This window comes from Pelobates fuscus, chromosome 5, assembly GCF_036172605.1.
Source record: "Pelobates fuscus isolate aPelFus1 chromosome 5, aPelFus1.pri, whole genome shotgun sequence".
NCBI lineage: Eukaryota > Metazoa > Chordata > Amphibia > Anura > Pelobatidae > Pelobates > Pelobates fuscus.
Genome location: NC_086321.1, coordinates 41,742,150 through 41,762,800, shown reverse-complemented (window position 1 = coordinate 41,762,800; position 20,651 = coordinate 41,742,150).

Below are 20,651 nucleotides of genomic sequence, written 5' to 3'. Positions count from 1 at the left end.
CTTTTTCTAAACTAAATAGGTTTCAATTTGTTAACCTTTCTTCATAGCTGATAAGTTCCATTCCTTTTATTAATTTTGTAGCACGCCTCTGCACTTTAAATGTTTTGAAAATAATAAACAAAAATGCTTATTGCCCACATAATGCATCTTCTATCCAAACCCACAATTTTACACACACACACTGCTTCCACTAAACACATTGCATCCCTTACACACACACATACACTGCATCCTTGTGGGCTAACCTGGGGTGGGCACTGGGTGCTTTGTAAGGGGCCCCACATTTTCTGATAACAGCCCTTTCCCTAGTTTGGTATTCTATTGAAATTGGATAACAGCTTCCACTTCACAATGTAAATGGCAAATACCCTGAATGTATATGTGACTGAGTTTAAAATTCTTATCTCCCAGCCCTTCTCCTTCAAATCTTGTCTATAATAAATATTTTTGGTATGGAATTCCTCAATGTACAACCGATATTGCTCTTGCTACCACTAGGTGGCAGTGTCTGCTACTGCATTTGTTGCCTAAATAAAAAAAAATTGCAATGAGGAATATGCCATTAATGCATTGAAGTTTTACCCACCATTCTCTGCTCACTTGTAAAAGGCTTTTTTGGAGTTATTAAAGAAACACTACAGTATTCGGAATACGAAGCTGTATTACTAACACTATACCCCTGAAGCAACCCCAAATGCCAATCAAAGGGTTAAAAACTCATTAAACAATTACCCACCTCCACCGACGTCATTTCAGAAGGGATCTTAATGTGCATGTGCGACAAACGACATGCTGATTAGTCCTTCCCCATAGGGGAAACTCTGTTAAATTCCATGAAGAAGGAGGAAGATAAATATTTCAGTTTCTCTTGAAATGCAATTTTTTCAGCTGCTGGGTAAAAAAGGCAGGGACATTGCACCCACACCACTTTAATGAGATGAAGTGGTCAGGGTGCCCATAATGTCCCTTTAACCAAGCTCTGGGGAGAGGGACAAGGTGTCTTTCATCTTTGTTTTGTAATAGGGATACTTCATGGTAATTCAAAATGTGAATAAATGTATCTTAAATACTCAGTCCTAAATTGCAGAGAATCAGCCCAGAATAAGAGCTTTCATCAAATAGTTCAAATTCTTCTCAAATGTCCATGAAATAGCCCCAAGATGTTTCCATTCAGACAGTAGCGTACACACAATCAATGGAGCCCCAGTGCAAAACTGATCCATGGGCAGGCCCCGGTGCAAAACTGATCCATAGGCCCCCCCCTCCCAGCATCTAACATCATCAAAGGGGGCCCGGTCGCGCTGTTACCGGGCCCACTCTGATGATAATATTCATTTCCATAAGGTGGCCCTAACAGCATGGGCCACCCGATGGACCCCTTCACGTGCGGTCCCAGCAATTATACCGCACAACCGCGGTATGTACGCCACTGCATTCAGAACTAACCATAACACTGACCCCACAATGAGGAAATAAGGGTGGTGAATACCAATCACAGGTTACCTCTTTTTACCGAGGAATGTGTGTAACAAAGTGCTTAGAAAGTGAGAAATGATTTACAGGCAGCTCTATACACTTGTGTGGAGATATCCTCAATTCCACCAAACAGATATGTAAACTATAGTGCGGTGTAAGTGACAAAGACCTACACCTATAAGTGGAGCGCTCAAACACATATATGGCTTACCAAACGTTATTCCGTTCAATGATGCAATATACAGTACATGTCAAAAAAATACAAGATAGTGCAGATGGTATATAAAGTGGCAGTGCAATAATAACAGTGATGTCGTAGTGAATATGGACACTCACATTTTAAGGAGCCTGTATATAGAAACACTGGCTCCGTATTGAAGCTTGTGTGCTTATTATGGTAGCACCACCCTTCTACTCCGGCTTGGGATGATTCTCAAAGACATAAAAGAGAATAGGTCAATGTGTAGATTTAGCAATGGAAAAGCACAGGTATGAGTTAGTAAATGTGGTGCTCATCTGGTCCTGAGCCTATGAATCCCGGCTCTAGGTATATCAATGTTGTACCAATTCAAGTGGGGATGGCGCTACCCCTATGAAGATTCCTTGGATGCTCCGAAAAAGGACTTGCGTAGGATTTAAAAATAACGAATTTATTGTAAATAAAAACAAAGTAAATATATCTTAAAACTCCATATCATGCAGACTTTCAGAATATGTGGATAAGTGCCTCCAACCTATAGTTCAAGGTATCCCTAGCTATCTTAAAGATACAGGAAGCATTTTGAGACACTTACAGACCATCAAATGATTACTATTTGGTAACTGCGGACGTCAGCTCCTTATACACTATTATCTCACATCAGAAGGGCTGTACAGCAGCGAGATTTTTCCTGGAACAATCCCATTCTTTTGTACCGGACCAAATTGACTTTATTATGGAAGGGATACAACTAATTTTAACAAGCAATTACTTTTGGTATGATGATATTTTTTACTTGCAGGCGTGTGGAACGGCGATGGGCACCAGGTTCGCACCCAGCTACCCCAATCTGTTTATGGCAGATTGGGAACGCCAGTATTTACAACTCGATGGAGGCTGGGTGGAGGGCCTGGTAACCTATCGCCGTTACATAGATGACCTGTTTTTTATTTGGAAGGGTACAGAGGACACACTACACACCTTTTTAAACCAACTGAATAACAACGAATGGGGTATCATTTTAACCACCAATTTTAGTACACACATGGTTACATTTTTAGACTTAGATATTTTTTATAGATAATGAAAGAATAAAAAACAAAACCCATTTTGAAAGATGTGGACCTTAATAGCTTTATCCACACTTCCAGTTGCCATTTCTCCTCATGGTTAAACAGTGTACGCAAGTCCTAACTCATACGTATCAAAATAAATTGCACAGATGAGGACAATTTCAAAGAACAAGCGGGCAAATTAATGATTGATTTGTTGGATAAGGGTTATGAAAAAGACAAAATCAAAGAGACTTATACACAAGTCTCTAAGATCCCACAAAGCACTTTATTACAGGAAAAAAATAAAGCACATAATGAAGGTGAAGTGAACTTACCCATTATATGCAACTATAGCCACAACAATAAGGCATTAAGGAAAATTCTAAATAAACATTGGCCCATTTTACTACAAGACCATGCCCTATCTCAAATTTTGCCAACAAAACCAAAAATAATATCTAGAGGTGCTGCCAATCTAAATAGGCTCCTGGTAAAAACCACTTTTTAGATAAAGGAAAAGGTTTTTATGGATGTGGCACATGCTTAGCATGTAGGAACACACATAACAAAAAAAGACATATCAAAAAATTCAAGAATTTCAATAATAAAGAGGAATTCCTCATTAAAGACCTCATAACCTGTCACTCAAAGAATATAGTATACTTATTGGAATGTCCTTGCGGTTTGAAATATGTGGGACGCACTAAACGAAATCTACACACCAGGATAGAAGAACACGCTAGAAACATTAAGAAAAAAATTGAGGGACATAGTGTGTCACATCACTTTAACCTGGCACATAATAGTGACCCCACCAAACTTAAGTTTATGGGCATCCATAAAGTTAAGGGCAACTGGCGAGGAGGAGACATATATAAATTATTAGGACAGAGCGAGATGAGATGGATATTCAACCTCAGGACTTTAAAACCCTGAGGGTTGAATATAGACTTCAAACTTTGCCATTTCATTTAAACAGACACATTATATTTTTCAGCACAATACACACATATTATCCCCCCCCCCCCCCCCTTAGTGGTGCATTATCCACTTTCCATTGCAAATATATAAATATAAACTTAAATCAAGATTGGATATATGTAATATCCATAAGGGTATCTATCTTAGTACATAACACTTGCACTTTATACATATTTACTATTTTATAAGCACTTTATCACTTTGCATTTGCACTATATGATTTTCTGCAATTGCTGTATAATCTTCCCTTCTTTTCACTCTTTAATTTCTTTCTCTTTCTTTCCATATTTTTATTGTTTATTTTTTTCTTCTTTTCTTCTACTATTATTATCTGTTTATTCTCTATCCTCTATTTTCTTTCCATTCTTTTCATTTCTTATATATATTTTTTTCCCCTTTATTTCCTCTTTTTTCCCTCTTTTTTTCCTCCTTTTTTCTCTTTTCCCATTTCTTTATTCTCTATTTACTATTATCTGCATTTATTTTTATTTATTCTTTTTATTATTTTCCACTATATACTCCCATTTACAGGGAAGATGTCAATCAAGAGGGAGGGGGAGGAGCCAGTGGACACGCCGACACGCCTTAGGGGCGTTACGTGTCGGCGTGCACACGGACCACCGCCACCCATGCCACAATCCTCCCCCTCCGACCTGCACGCATATGTGATCAGCGGCAGGATCGGAGAGTTCGGGAGATTCTGGGCGGCGGCTGAGTGATGCTCACGTGTGTGCGTGACGTCACTTCCGCCAACCGCCCGGACAGCGAAAATTACTTCCGCTAACCACCACTGCCCACCAATGAGAATATAACAAATAAAGGCGCCAAGCACCTTTTACCTATTAAAGGCACACACACACACATCTCCCTATGTAGGGAGATTGTTAACTTGATTGTGATTGGACAAGATGTATGCAACTCATTAAAGGGGAAGACCCAAAAGACATTTAAAAAGGAAGATTCAGAGGACCAGCATTACAGCTGACTGAAGAAGCTCTATTTTGAGAGTGAAACGCGTATTGGCCATTTTAAAGTACTTTTATTGAGGACTTTTATTGAGGACTTTTAAGATATATTTACTTTGTTTTTATTTACAATAAATTTGTTATTTTTAAATCCTACTCAAGTCCTTTTTCGGAGCCTCCAAGGAATCTTCATAGGGGTAGTGCCATCCCCACTTGAATTGGTACAAAATTTATATACCTAGAGCCGGGATTCATAGGCTCAGGACCAGGTGAGCACCACATTTACTAACTCATACCTGTGCTTTTCCATTGCTAAATCTACACATTGGCCTATTCTCTTTTATGTCTTTGAGAATCATCCCAAGCCGGAGTAGAAGGGTGGTGCCACCATAATAAGCACACAAGCTTCAATACGGAGCCAGTGTTTCTATTTACAGGCTCCTTAAAATGTGAGTGTCCATATTCACTACAACATCACTGTTATTATTGCACTGCCACTTTATATACCATCTGCACTATCTTGTATTTTTTTGACATGTACTGTATATTGCATCATTGAACGGAATAACGTTTGGTAAGCCATATATGTGTTTGAGCGCTCCACTTATAAGGGTAGTGAATACCTGGTCTCCCCACTGGTTTATACTGGGTCTGATGGACTACCTTACTGTATTTCTAAATGTGATTTAAATTGATTATAACTCACAGTACAACCAACAAATACATAAATGTTCATCATATTCCCCAAGACCCTTACAGGTTTAGTTTTTCTCTTATTTTTACAGGGTACATTGTATTCATTTTATGTTGAATATAGTAACAGACACATCTAGAATTACTCACAAAACACTGAACTGATAGTTGATAAAGGAAATTTCACAATTTAAAAAACCAAGTTGTAAATACAGTATATATATTTAGTATGTTTTTTTGGACTGTTTTTTTTTGTCCAAATCTACAATTCCTTTGCTAATGTGTCACATTTCCTGCTTTATTGAACAAACAAGCAAATTTGTTTTTGTGGTGCACACTATGACTACACAATTTCTGAAGGTCGTGTGTAGGAGAAATATAAGCATGTGTATATATAATGTGTATTTTCACCATAACTAAAGGTGTTTACATAATAGCACACCATGCCAACCGCTCAGCAAGGAACACAACAGAACATGTTCTGCTAGCTGTTTCCTTTGACCCTTAAGTGCTTCTGATGACAGAGGTTTGTAGAGGTGACATATATCGATTTACTGTAATGAGGCCTGACAAGCTCATTGTTGCAAGTAGTACAAAGCCACATCACTTCCACACAACTATCAGGAGATTCCCCATCTGCATTCTTGCACTTGGACTTAAAACAATCAAAGGAAACTTCGCACAAGACAACAACATCATGCGCAGACATTAACAAGAAAAGCAAGGAAATTCTGTGAGAGTGCCTGACTCAACATTCCTTGTCGTGTGGCTATTTCCTTCGTAGAGAAAATTAACGTTCTGCAGGAAGATAAACGTTTTTCAACTGAACATTTTTCAGCCGTTGAATAGTTATCTCACATAACAAAAATAAATAAACTGACGGGGAATTGTGTATTCTTGGTACTCATCGCCTTAAAATTCAAAGATGGTTGTTTAGATAATTTGGCGCAACGTGGCGCTGTCATTTTTCTTGCTTTTAGATTTTCCTTTCTCGCGCCCCTTGTATCTTAATGATTGATTATACTATCCCCTTGCTGCTTGCCTTTATTATTGTATTTTTTTTGGGCAGGGGACAGCCAGAAAATATCGATTTTATTCACAGATCAAGTGAGAAGTCAACGCTAGAGGGGAAAAAAAGGAGAAGCATTATAAAAATAAATAAATAAAAAATCTTCGTGTATTACATATTTAAAAAATATATATATATATATAAATATAGATTTGTTTCTACTGTTTGTCCTCGTTCTCCTTTTAATGGCGGTACCAAATGGCGGTAGAAAGCTCCTATCGGGATAAGCATATAAGCGTTTCATATTGTACATATACATTTTTACGCCATTTTAGTTTGCCAGAATCGTTTTCTAAAATATTCTGTATGGACAATATTTGGATGTGCTGATCTGCTCCAACTATCAGACTACCTGATCTAAATGTTATTTTCGGACAAAGTGGTTTGGCAGAACCAAACAAGCTCTCTGGGTCCTCATTAAAAGTTTAGCCGGAAACAAGCACATGCTGCACAGCAGCATGTATGTACGTAGTGGGGAATCGCGATGCAGCCTAGAACAAAATCTACCCCATTAAAACCCCCCAATAACGACAGACCACTTAGTATGGATGAAACAGGCCACAGCATTTATTATCACAACTAAATTACTGCATAACACATCCATAACTTTATTTATTAAATCTCTTCTTTTCTGTAACCAAAACATTAGACATAAATAAGCATAAATTAACATATATACATATATAACTCCACCCATAGTGTTATACAGTGACCCAACCGTCCTTGCCAATAAAAACATGGAGTGGTTCCTAATCACCACTCCCTCTCACCTCCCCCCTCGTCATAAAAATCCTTCCAATGCCTGCCATCAGCCGACCTTATCCACGCTCGATGGGCACGAGACCTCAGGCAACCTAAAGTTAAACCTTTAGAGCAGGGGAGGTTTGAGACCTTAAAAAACTTGTTCATCTCATTCCATCTACTTAAACGTAACCTCAAACTCAATTGGCAAGGACATACCCCCGGCTAGCTGCGACAAAATATAGTATAGGGTGGGCGGGAGGGAAGCTGTTTGCTGGCCCGAATCCCAAGTGGCACTGAGGTAAGACCTCCCCCACACTGTCTTACACAGAACATAATCACACCCACAGACTCTTCCCAACCAATCCCATGCATCTATCCCCACACTCCTACATGTGCCCTTGTCCGCTTAGCTGCGCTATCTCCCCAGGGCCTATCCCGCCACTCTTCCTAAATATTAGAGGGAAGTGCAGCAAAGTTCTGTTCCCCACCCCTTCTGACAGTCACCTAGGGGGGGGCACCACCACTTCACTCTAAGTAGCGTGGCAAAGCACTTTACTAATGCACTTTTTTTATCATGTGGATTTTATTTTTATGAAATAATAATTTTGGATTTTTTGGAGGAGGTAGGGGGATGGACATGTGCTGCATTAAGGATCCCCCAAACCCTGAAGCCCTCAACCCCAAAAACAGAATTTCAATTATATGTGTGTACAATGAGGATCAAATAATAACATACTCCAAAATTATTTTAAAACACCATAACTGCTACATTGTATTGTAGTGGTTATGGTGAATATAGTGTTATGGTGACTTCCTCCCTAATTTCATCAAAGAAGAGGTTTAACAAAAACTGGGGCTTTTTTGGTACCCTAAGCCCGGCCCCTCAGCCGCTGACTTGGACATTGTATATACTACTAATGTGTTCAACTTTGGATGACAGTGATAGGCCGCAAGTGCCTTTCTGAGGTTTGAAGAATTTGTTTTTAGTCTTGTAGTTGTTATTATGATTATACACTTTGACTGGGTATATATTCTGTTTAGCATGCGTCTCACCATGGGCACCCAACTGTCTCTTGAATGCTTTTCCTAAAATACGTGTTTTCTTTTCAAAGAACAATTGTTCTGCTCAGATATTTTAAACTATGGAAGGATATCACCAAAGGAAATGTCATCCTGCCATTGTACATTGCTGCTCTTGGCACTTAACAAATACATCGTGAATAACTGACACAAACTCTTTGCAAGATTTATGTACAGATCCCAGTAAAACAGTCATTAAATTGCTAGATTTTTAAAAAAGAAATTTGCCAACAGACAACATAACGGTGAATCAAGCACTACTAATCAGACAGTTTCAATAACCCTTTTAGAACGTAAATAACCTTTGAACAAATGCAGAACGTAGGTGTGTGTCCCCCAATCAACCCTTCAAGAATTTTCACATTTGTCAATTAAACATTAGCTGCTATTTTTGAGAAAAATAATGTGCAGTAATGCTTATATAATTTTACTCTTAATTTTTTCAATTGTATTAAAAACATTTCTAAGATGGACATAGTAAGATTGTACATATTTGTCAAGGATTTAGTACACAGAGCCCAGGACGTGACAGAAGGCTGAGTGGAAATCGAGGCAAGGTAGCGGCAAAAATGAGACAAAGATGTAATGAAGGTAGCAAGTGATCAGCTCAGGCAGCACAGGTTTAAAAATGGATTTTAAAAAATCTTAATTTGGGGGGGCGGGGGATACAGTAGAATATTGAAGCTTTAATTACATGTAATAATTCAACCCCATCTTTTATTTCCCACTATTTACTATAGGTATGGATAAAGTGAGATTTCGCTAATAAAGATCTTTGCTGTGTTTTAGCCTTTCCAGGGGGTGAATTCTTACCAGCATGGAGCGTGGCTGGTAGCTAATTCTCCACGTATTATAGGAGAACAGGTGAGGCAGAGGTGTCTGTACATGAATGTATGTGATTTCAATAACTACCTAAATTTACAAACGTTGTAAATGTTGTAGTGAAACTATATTTTGTTATATGCTCTGATACACTGTCATCAACACTAGAAACATTGGAGCTCCTACAAAAAAAAGGAACAGAAGAATTTGGGTCGAAAATAGAAACCGTCCCTCTTTTGATAGCACAATATCAATGGAAATTTAAAGGACCACTCTAGGCACCCAGACCACTTCAGCTTAATGAAGTGGTCTGGGTGCCAGGTCCAGCTAGGCTTAACCCATTTTTTTTTTTATAAACATAGCAGTTTCAGAGAAACTGCTATGTTTATAAATTGGTTAAGCCTTCCCCCAAAGCCTCTAGTTGCTGTCTCATTGACAGCCGCTAGAGGCGCTTGCGTGATTCTCACTGTGAAAATCACAGTGAGAGCACGCAAGCGTCCATAGGAAAGCATTGTAAATGCTTTCCTATGCGACCGGCTGAATGCGCACGCGGCTCTTGCCGTGCGTGCGCATTCAGCCGACGGGGCGGAACGGAGGAGGATCGGAGGCAGAGATCTCCCCGCCCAGCGCTGGAAAAAGGTAAGTTTTACCCCTTTTCCCCTTTCCAGAGCCGGGCGGGAGGGGGACCCTGAGGGTGGGGGCACCCTCAGGGCACTATAGTGCCAGGAAAACGAGTATGTTTTCCTGTCACTAGAGTGGTCCTTTAACAGATTGCAAGACGGATATTACATACAGCTTCTAGAACAAGGTTTAGAAAAAGCAAGTACTGAAAAGTACACTTAGAATGCACCACATAAAAAGGGCAACGATGATGTGCCCATATTTGCATTGTGATACTGTTGCATAACATGCTGGTTTTGTTTAGTGTTATTTAATATAGCCCTGGGGCACTCATTGAAGAAAGGAGGTTCTCACCAGCATGTGTTGCAGGACTGATTGAGCTGATATTCCGCACTCTTTTTGCACAGTCAGTGCCATGTCTAGGGGAAACCTGTCTGACAGCAGTGAAAGTTGATGACTTTTTATTTTCTCGTTTTGTTTTCCCCACGACTGTGCTGCTCTCAAAGATAAAACCCGTCAAACCAGTCTTCCAAATGGCTGAACATTATTCACAAAGTGGCTTAGTGAGGATTGTATATCCGTACTAAATTTCAGTAGCTTGGAAACTTCCCAGATATAACAAAATAATCAGAGGTTTACACCGATGGTATGAAATGTAGACCTGGCACATTAAACCTGGTATTTTCTAGTACGATCCATGTCTACATTTCCTGTTGTTCATATTTAATGAATATTATATGTACTTATTTATCTAAATGTGTGAGTGGTAAGCCAGCATAAATTAAATAGCTTATTTATATTGCTAAGCAGTGCCAACAAGACAGCTTTTATTGGGCTAATGCCAACTAGTCATCTTCTACTGAGATATTGGGTAATATCAACTAGCCAGTATCTATTGGGCTACGAGGCAATGCCAACTAGTCATCGTCTACTGAGATATTGGAAATTATTATTATTATGTTATTATTTACATTGCGCCAACAAATTCCGCAGCACTTTACTGTGGGTGGACGAACAGACATGTAGTTGTAACCAGACAAGTTGGACACACAGGAACAGAGGGGTTGAGGGCCCTGCTCAATGAGCTTACATGCTAGAGGGAGTGGGGTAAAGTGACACAAAAGGTAAGGATAGTATTAGACTAGTGACAGTTGCAAGAGAGGAATCAGTCGGGAGATATTAACAGTTTAATTGATACGCTTTTATGAAGAAGTGGGTTTTTAATGATTTTTTGAAGGAGTGGAGACTTGGAGAGCATCTAATGGAGGAAGGAAGTGAGTTCCACAGGAACGGTGCAGCCCTTGAGAAGTCTTGAAGGCGAGCATCAGAGGTGGGAGTACGGACAGAAGATAGACGTAAGTCTTCAGCAGAGCGTAAGGGCCTAGACGGGACATACTTGTGTATAAGGGAGGATAGATAGGTGGGAGCATCAGTATGTAGAGATTTGAAAGCAAGAACCAGAATTTTAAATTGAGCCCTATATCTTACAGGAAGCCAATGTAGGAACTGACAGAAGGGTGAGGCGTGGGAGGTGCGGGCAGACAGGAAGATGATATAGTGAAATAAATGATGGAACCAGCGCTTTAAATGTATAGAAAAATGTGAATATAGTATAAATGTATCTTGTATTAATAGCTGCTAAACATTCAAATATTCCTTTCAATATAACATGTACAAAACCAATTAAGAATGTAGCGCTTATGTATAGAAAATGATAAATCACCTTTTTAAAAACTTTCAGAAGCAGGGTAATATCTATAAGGAATAATCACATATAGTATAGATCACACTTATATGAGATAATTAATATTATTATATGATGTACACACTCACAAATGGAGAGCTATAGACCCAGCTCTGGTTTGAATAGCCTCTGGGTCCATACAGGTGACCCCCCCTTTCTTTCCGATATAATTCCAAAGTCTGTGGATAAATAGAGGTACACCAAATAGCGCAGTATTGTTTTAAAATATTTCTAAAAATATAATATGCTCATCCCAAGTGGGTACTCACAAGTATAGAGTCAGAATACACTGACTCGATTTAGCAGCGTCTTGCAGATTCGGGACATGGAACGATGAACTCCTAAAGAATATATATTTGCTGCTGAATATAAATGTAGCTCACCGCACAGAGGAATGAAAGGAGCCAAAATGACAAGAAAGGATTTAACCATTTCGGCTCCCGGTACCGGCATGGAAGAGAGGCATGGACCGCACACGTCGTACCTGTGGGTGGTACTGACGTGTGACGGTTAATGTGCACTGACTATTTGCCCGCCGATTTTGGATATTTAAATCTGCATGAGGAGTCCCAGGATCACTGCTGTCTTATAACCCGGTTTGAAGAAGCCACGTTTACAGTGGCGAAACGCGTCCCGGTTTTTTAAGCACATTGAGGCTTTTTAATTTGATATATTACAGTGTATTAATACATTTTCTAATTGTTTTAACCGATCCTGGTTCCTGATACCGTTATATTCAACGGGGAGTGCAGTCCTGAATCTGCACGACGCTGCTAAATTGAGTCAGTGTATTCTGACTCTATACTTGTGAGTACCCACTTGGGATGAGCATATTATATTTTTAGAAATAGGAATTATATCGGAAAGAAAGGGGGGGTCACCTGTATGGACCCAGAGGCTATTCAAACCAGAGCTGGGTCTATAGCTCTCCGTTTGTGATCAGCTGATGGAGCACAGACTTTCTTACAGCAGTATTGGGGCTTGATAGTTTGGAAATCAGGCTGTTGAATAAAGATGCCAACTAGCCAGTATCTATTGGTTATTAGGCAATCCCAACTAGTCATCTTCCACTGAGATATTAGGTAATATTAGGTAATAAAAAAATAGATAGAGCCAACTTCTTTATTGTGTTTATTAGGCAATGCCAACCATCTATTCTCTTCAACACCTGGGGGCTGCTGCAATGTCCACAGACAATGTCAGCCAACGTCTTCTTATTTTATGAAATCCAAACCAGACATCATCTTTTTGTGTAGTACAGCCAAGTAGACAATCATCTTAGCTTGGGTCAACAGGCAATGGCAGTGAGACACGTTTCCTCCAGTTAATAGGAAATACCAATCATGATCGTATTGTTCTCTTAATGTGGAACAGATGGAAAGTTAATACAATAGACATAATTAAACAGTTTAAATCCTTTTTCTGATATTTTGTGGCAAGTAATTTGGTTTGTGTTCTCTATCGTACAATTTCTGTTTCCATTTTACCTCTCATACGAAGACCTCAATTCACGCTAATGAGTTTCATTTAAATGCTATGTCCAGCCAATGAAAATGATGTCAAGCATTCTAGAAATGCTCCTGAATGTTAAATGAAATTAATTATTTTTCACTCATGCATCAGAGCGAAGATCATGATTTCGACTCTACTCAAGAAGCTCAGAACCAACTAAAATTCCTGAACATTTCCTAAAGAAAAGGTCTTTGCTGCACACATAATGATTGCTTGAATGCTTGATTAAATGGACTCCTTTCTGTATTATTTTATTTTTAAGATTTTTCAATTTCGTCTTCGCCTTAAAGCCGTTCGTGACTGCCAAATAGTGTAATAAAGCTGTCATTGGCGCAACTTTCAGACTATTCATACTTTATTTAGATCTATAAAAACCACACATCTATCTTAATTAAAAACCTGCATAAAAACTAAACATGCTATTAAACACAATATAGTATATATATATACATAAAGACCATATGGTAAAAAATATATGTGTGTAAAAAAGCAGCTCTATATATAGTAAATTACTGATAGACAGTCTCTCTTTTTTGTTTGTTTCCTGTGTCCACTTTGGTGATGACACAATTCAATGTATCTTATTTCTGTGTTAACAGAGAGCTGAATTGGGGTAGCTTCAGAATATATTTTATTTGAAGTCTCTGACTTGTCAGTGGATCCTGTACAGAACTGAAGATGTTAAACTGCTCCTGGATACCTGTGGCCTGAAAAGATCTGCTTGTAAGATCCCTGGCAATATCAGGAACGGCTGATGCGGTGTAGTAAGTGTCTGATACTAACGTCTCTCCTATCAGGCAGGCGCCTTGCCGGAAGGGGGGGCGGCAATACTGGAACTCCAAAAGGGTCCGAGAAGTCACTGCTGGGTTCATGACCGCCATCATGCAAGGCACTATGTACATTGACGGATTAAAGAAGGATTTAAATCCCAGTCTAGCCAATTGTGGCAATACCGGACTTCATGTTGTGATAGCCGCACTAGTGGGGGATACTGTTACTTGAAATGATGTTTTCTGGCAAAAACTAGAATCCCTACCACTACTCGCTTTTTACCCAGGGATAATACAGAGGACACGGAGTGACAGGCATCTGGGTTCAAAAGCAGAGCAGAAGGGTGTAACGGACCGTTTTGCTCACCAGAGGTTAAAAAACTTTCTCTCTCTGGAACCCTTTCAGCCGCTGGGGAGAGGGGGTAGCAGGCTCCTCTCCCTGACACTCTCTCTGCTGGTGAAGGGGGGGGGACCAACTGTCTCCCCTTTCAATATTTTGTCCTGCGGCTGGGGTGCGAGACCAACGGTCTCTGCTCCCTGCAGGACACTCTGCCGCTGGGGAGGAAGAACGGCACCTTCAGCTCCCTGGGATACACACAGCCGCTGGGGAGGAAGGACGACCCCTTCAGCTCCCTGGGATACACACTGCCACTGGGGAGGAAGGACGGCACCTTCAGCTCCCTGGGATACACACTGCCACTGGGGAGGAAGGACGGCACCTTCCGCTCCCTGGGATTCACACTGCCGCTGGGGAGGAAGGACAACACCTTCAGCTCCCTGGGATATACACTGCCGCTGGGGAGGAAGGACGGCACCTTCAGCTCCCTGTAATACACACTGCCGCTGGGGAGGAAGGACGGCACCTTTGGCTCCCTGTAACTCACTCTGCTGCTGGGGAGGAAGGACGGCACCTTCAGCTCCCTGGGACTCACTCTGCCGCTGGGGAGGAAGGACGGCACCATCAGCTCCCTGGGACTCACTCTGCCGCTGGGGAGGAAGGACGGCAGCTTCGTCTCCCTGTAACTCACTCGGCCGCTGGGGTCTCTCCCCCCTGGCCAAATCTGCTAGAAATTGCAGGTACTCTCCTATTATTTACTTGACATGCTGCACGGATCTCTCCGAGGGGTTGGGTCCATAGTAAACCAGCAGCCTTTTCTGCAAAGCGTCGAACTCATCCTGAGTGTAGCTGGGCGCCATGCTTGCTCTGCTGAAGTTGGTTCTTTTGTAGATAGGGGCGCTGTACGGGTACTAGCGTTGCCCTCAATTTGTAAATCCAGGGAATGGTGTTACCTTGTAGCTGTCCTTCTGGGCTGTGGGAATGATCTCACCGCTGCCACCAATTGTAACGGACCGTTTTGCTCACCAGAGGTTAAAAAACGTTTAGGCGATATTCCCCTTTCCAGATGCACAGGCACCAATCTCCCGAACTGCAAACTACACGAATCCTGGAAACAGCCGAACAGGAAAACCATACGAAAGGTTTACACTCCTGGCAGTCAGCATACAATCCAATTCCCCCAATAACGAGACGACCATTCGTTTTGAGGGTTAAGCAGAATCTGACTGTACTGGCACATACAGCCTCTTTTATTCCCAATCCACAAACATAGTACAGGCCACAGGGTTTTACAGAACAACCAATCAATCCGTACAATACACACAGACACTCCCACACAAAATCCTCCCCTCTGCCTGTGATATGATTACTGAACACAATGGGTAATCTCATTATCACAGGCAGAGGAATACAGTTTATTAAAACATATCACAGGGACCCCAAAACATGCAATAACCCCATATGAATATCCTCAGAACCGGGGGATCTGGGTGAACCACATATCCAAAATTCACCCAGATCTGTTCAGTAGTTTGGAAGATACATAGAAAAGTCACAACAGTGTCTGTGAGTTAAAATGGCTGCCATCCATTGTTCTCACCATGTGCTTCTGATACATGAAATGGTGGCCACCCAGTAACTCCACAGTATGTCCCCAGATGGTTCTTGAAGGGCCAGTAGCAGCATAATACAATACAACACGCCCAAATCAGTTATTTCAAGGGCCAAACCTCCCAGGGACCATAATCACAGGGCAAGAGGCTGGCAAGCAGTCCTCTCCAGGCACAAGTGGCGGGGCTGGTTCCGCCACAAAGGGGTTCCATTAATTCGTTGTACTGTTTCCTTTTTATGGAAAATGTCTTTAGTTACTTATTTTGTGATTTAAATCAATATTTCAGTTTTTTTGATCTCAGCTTAGTTTCATTTTCAGAACACAGTGTGTTTTAAAACATGTTATAACAACTAGATAAAGGAATGTCCAATTTACTGGTTTTTGAACAATCAACCCCACCTAAACGTGACTCATATAAGTCTACTGCATGAATCAGTTTAAATATAGTCACACACCGAGCAGCCACAAAAATAAAACCACTGACAGGTGAAGTAAATACTACTGATTATATCATTACAATGCAATCTGTAAAGGGGTGGTATATGTTAGGCAGCAACATCTGTGAAATGTGCTGGAGCAACAAATCTAATCCATGGAGGCCCCACCTCGTATCTTGCAGGACTTAGAGGATCTCCTGCTGGTGCCAGATACCACAGGACATGTTCATAGGTCTTGTGGAGTCCAGGATGCCTCTACGTATCAGAGCTGTTTCGGCAGCACGACCTACACTATATTAGACTGGTGGTTTTAATGCTATGGCTGATCAGTGCAAGTTATAACAGAATATAAGAAATAGGTTAAGGGCAATTTGGAAATAAACGAACATACAACTCTGTGTCATATATTCATTTTAACGTTACCATTCTTTTAATATCTGCATGCCAGTGTCATTAATGCATTCTGTATGGAAAATAAAATTCAACAAACTTACAAGCACGAGATTTAAAAAAAAAAAAAGTATAAAAAAATAACAACTAAAAACCAACACATTTTGCATATTCAGATTACTGAATCCCACCGTCTGGATTGAATTCCTCGGGCAGTACATCATTAGACATACTCGCACTGTGCAGCGGGTATTAGGACCATGTGGAGAACACGTCCGCAGCACACCTGTGGCCATGTCTGTAGGGGACCAGCCAGGCTGTTGTCTGTCAGCCTGTCAGCCTAGCGTGCGTTAAGTAGGTGGACATGGCCCACATCCCACCCATTATGTGCGTCACCAATGATGCAAGATATGTCACTGGTGACGCCCCCTTGAAGGCCCACCACCTTGTTGGGAAGTAGGCTTCTGTAATATTTCCGGATAAATAATATCAGTAACTACACAATTTGTGACAGTGTTATTTTAATGCACCATATTTATAGTTGATTATACAGCACAGTGTGGGGATATAATTGTTGATGCAGGCTTTTAGTTCAGTGGGTGCATGTTTGATGCTGAAAGTTTGGGATTATTGCGGAGGGTGCAGTGGTAATAGGTCATAATGTTGAGTTAATACAGCACGTATGGAGAATATAAATACAGGTTTATATCATACTCTAAATTCATTCAAAGGTTTGGTTTCATCATGTGAGTCAGAGAACAAATTCAGGTTTAGGGTTGGACATAGGGTGTGGACAGGGCCGGTGCAAGGATTTCTGCTTCCCTAGGCAAATATTAATTTTGCCGCCCCCTCATGTGCCTCTCTCACTGACAGACACACACTGGCAGACACAATCACTCATTGACAGACACACACACAGGCACACACACACAAACAAACACACTCACTGACAGTCAAACACACACACTCACTGACGCGGTTTTTAGTATGCCGGGGCCAGAATGACGTCATGTTCCGGCTCCCGGCATCCCAGAGGGCATGCATGGGAGGAGTGGGAAGCTGCAAGAAAAGCCTCCATCGCCGCCCACACTGCCGCCTGCCTGCCTCCTCTCCTCCGCCGGCATTCGTTGGCAGAGCAAGCACCTGCCATCAGGGTAAGCAGGTGCCTGCTCTGCCATACCGAAAAATGGACAGCTTTGGGGTGCCCTGAGGTAGCCCTATGGCCACCTCCTGCGCCCCTTGTGACAAGGCTCCTCCGGGCTCCCCCTCTTTCGGGCATCTGGAGGATAGGCCTGGTGCTAAGGGCGCTTACTCAGTGCTGCGGCTCAGGACGGGGAGCCCACCAGGAAATATCCCGGTGGGCGCCAACAGCAAGCCGGCGCCCTAGGCAAATGCCTAGTTCGCCTAACGGTGGTACCGGCCCTGGGTGTGGAATAGCATGGGGTTTGGGGCTAAACTCAACATATGTGGGTGGGGCCATAAAATTTACCGTTGAGCTGAAGTCACTGGTCTTTCTGTCACCTAGCACCATTATTGCCGAGAATAGTGTCAGAACTAACAGTGCACAAGGATGACCAAAAGATAGATTTCCATCTGTTATACATATCCCACGATGCATTGCCAGCTTGGGATCTACCATTTGCTCATCCCTGCAGGGTTTTATGTGTAAGCAGTTTTTGTGGGTTTGAATGTATTTAATATTACTATTTATTAATGGCATTTACAAAGCGCAAACATATTCCGCAGTCATGTAAGCATGTTTATTTATGGAGTATGTGTGTATGAAATGATGGGATCTATTTGTGTATTGTATTGGCATTTGAATGAACGTGTGTGTTAAAATGTACTGTTGCTACTTAAAAGCAGTGTACGTGTATGTGTGTAGTGCATTTGAAGTCAGGGGTGTGTGTGTTTGTATGTAGTGTAGGTGTTTGAATGTAGGGGCGTATTTGTGCTTAGTTTTGGTGATTGTATATAATGCTCACCATTACATATACATTATATATACAAATATATATGAGTGTGTTTGTATGTAGTTTGGGCATTTGATTGCAGGGGTGTGTTTGCATATAGTGCTGGCATTTCATAGTAGAAGTGTGTTTGTATGTAGTTTTGATGTTTGGGCACACCCAGATACAAATATAAGCCTAAAAGGGGGGGGGGGGGGTGTACTAGCGCTAATTTAGTGAATGTGATGTAGGTGAATAAGCAGCTTCAACATAGAATTCTTATCTTTAAACAATAGTGGAACGGTGAGATGTAAAGTGAAGCGCTGTATTTTTTAAACAATGTGAGATATACAAATTAGGACAATACCTTAGTTTCATACATACAAGTCCATATGTGACATATAGTACCTTGAAATAAAAAACAAATAAAAAACACAATAGTGTATCCTGTGATATACAAAGATAGGTATAAAACGAAATAAATTTCCCACTCACACTTTTAAGAGCTAATGGATATAGCTCAATAAAATCGCTTGTAGGATCTGTAAAGGCGATCCTAATCCCTTCTTTTGGTGGGAGTTCTTCCTCTTCCTTGGTCTCTAAAATCAGGAGAGGTATATGGTGCAGTATCTTAGATATAAAATCTTTAAAAGGGTAAAGTAAAAGGGTACTTACAAACCCAGAGCCATCCAAATCGGCTCTGATCAGGGGCGTATGTGGTTAAGGACCACAATCCTTCTTTGTGCAAAATGAAAGTAGCAGGAACAATGCCAGTAGTGTTTAAAAATATATATAAATACTTTATTACATAAAAATATATAACATTATAAAAACACTTTACTAGGCATTAAAAAAGTCCAATTCCATGAAGACAGGTGATCTCCAAATTCCCAGGACGCGTTTCGCTATATCAGCTTCCTCAACTGGATATGTAAAAATGGAAAAGTCTTCATTTTCCTCCTTGGACCTGTTCCTGCTTTTATACATCTTCTTAAAATCCGTAATGTCAGTCCGGCTTGTAAATTCGCGGGCGATTACCATGGAAACTGTGACGTCCTGCGTTTCAAGCCTCACTTTCAGTCCTTTCCCTTGGTTCCGCCGTCATTTCCGGTCACGTGGGAATATGCCGATACGTCATGCGTTCCAAATTGCGGTTCATTGGGACCGCATTTCCGGTAAAACATAATGTATAAGTGAAACCATAACAGAGACAGCCACACTATCAATTATTCATAAGTATATGCAATTGTTTTGTTCTGACTTGAGTAATAGAAAGTGATTGAACCCCCAGTTATTACATTATTTCACCATATAGCTATATTTTATAGGGGCAAGAGTGTGATTATATGTACATGCAATCCAATATTAAAGGGATAGTAGAAGTATATATTAACTTGTAAAAAGAGCGAATCATTCCGTTATTTTGGCATATAACTGTAGATATAAATATGGTTTATAGAGTAATTCTATATACATACAGTAAATATTAAAGGGATAGTGTAAAAATATATGCTTGTAGACAGAGAGCGAATCATAAAATGCATAAACTACAACCCATTTAGAAAGTTAAAAAGACTAAATGTAAAAACTTTTTAAACGTAAAGATAGTGCCATTCAAGTATAAAAGGGAATTAAAAAGAATTGAAAAATAGATGAAAACCTAACTTTAAAATTCTATTTTAAAAAATGGCACATCTCAAAATCTGTATTGAGACCATAGGGAATAAGTGTATTTAATTTAAAAATCCATTCCATTTCGCTTTTGCTTAATTTAGTATCGAAATCTCCTCCTCTCCAATCTTTTTCTAGTTTTTTTATTCCTAAGAATTTCGTATCTTTCATCTCACAATTGTGGTACGCTTTATAGTGAGCAGAGACACTATGGTTTTCGAAACCCTTGACTATGTTTCTTCCATGTTCTTCGATTCGAATATGTAATGCCCTTGTGGTTTTACCAATATATTGTAAACCACAAGGGCATATCATTAAATATATAAGATTATTTGAGTGGCATGTCAGAAGTTCTTTAATTCGATACTCTGTTCCCTCTCTGCTAAAAAATTTTTTTATATGTCTTTTCTTATTTGCGGTTCTCTTACAGGCCAAGCAATACCCACACCCAAAGAAACCTTTTTCTGTGTTTAGAAAAGTGCTAGTTGTTCTCTTTTCTTTTATAAAACTTGATGTGAGGGCGG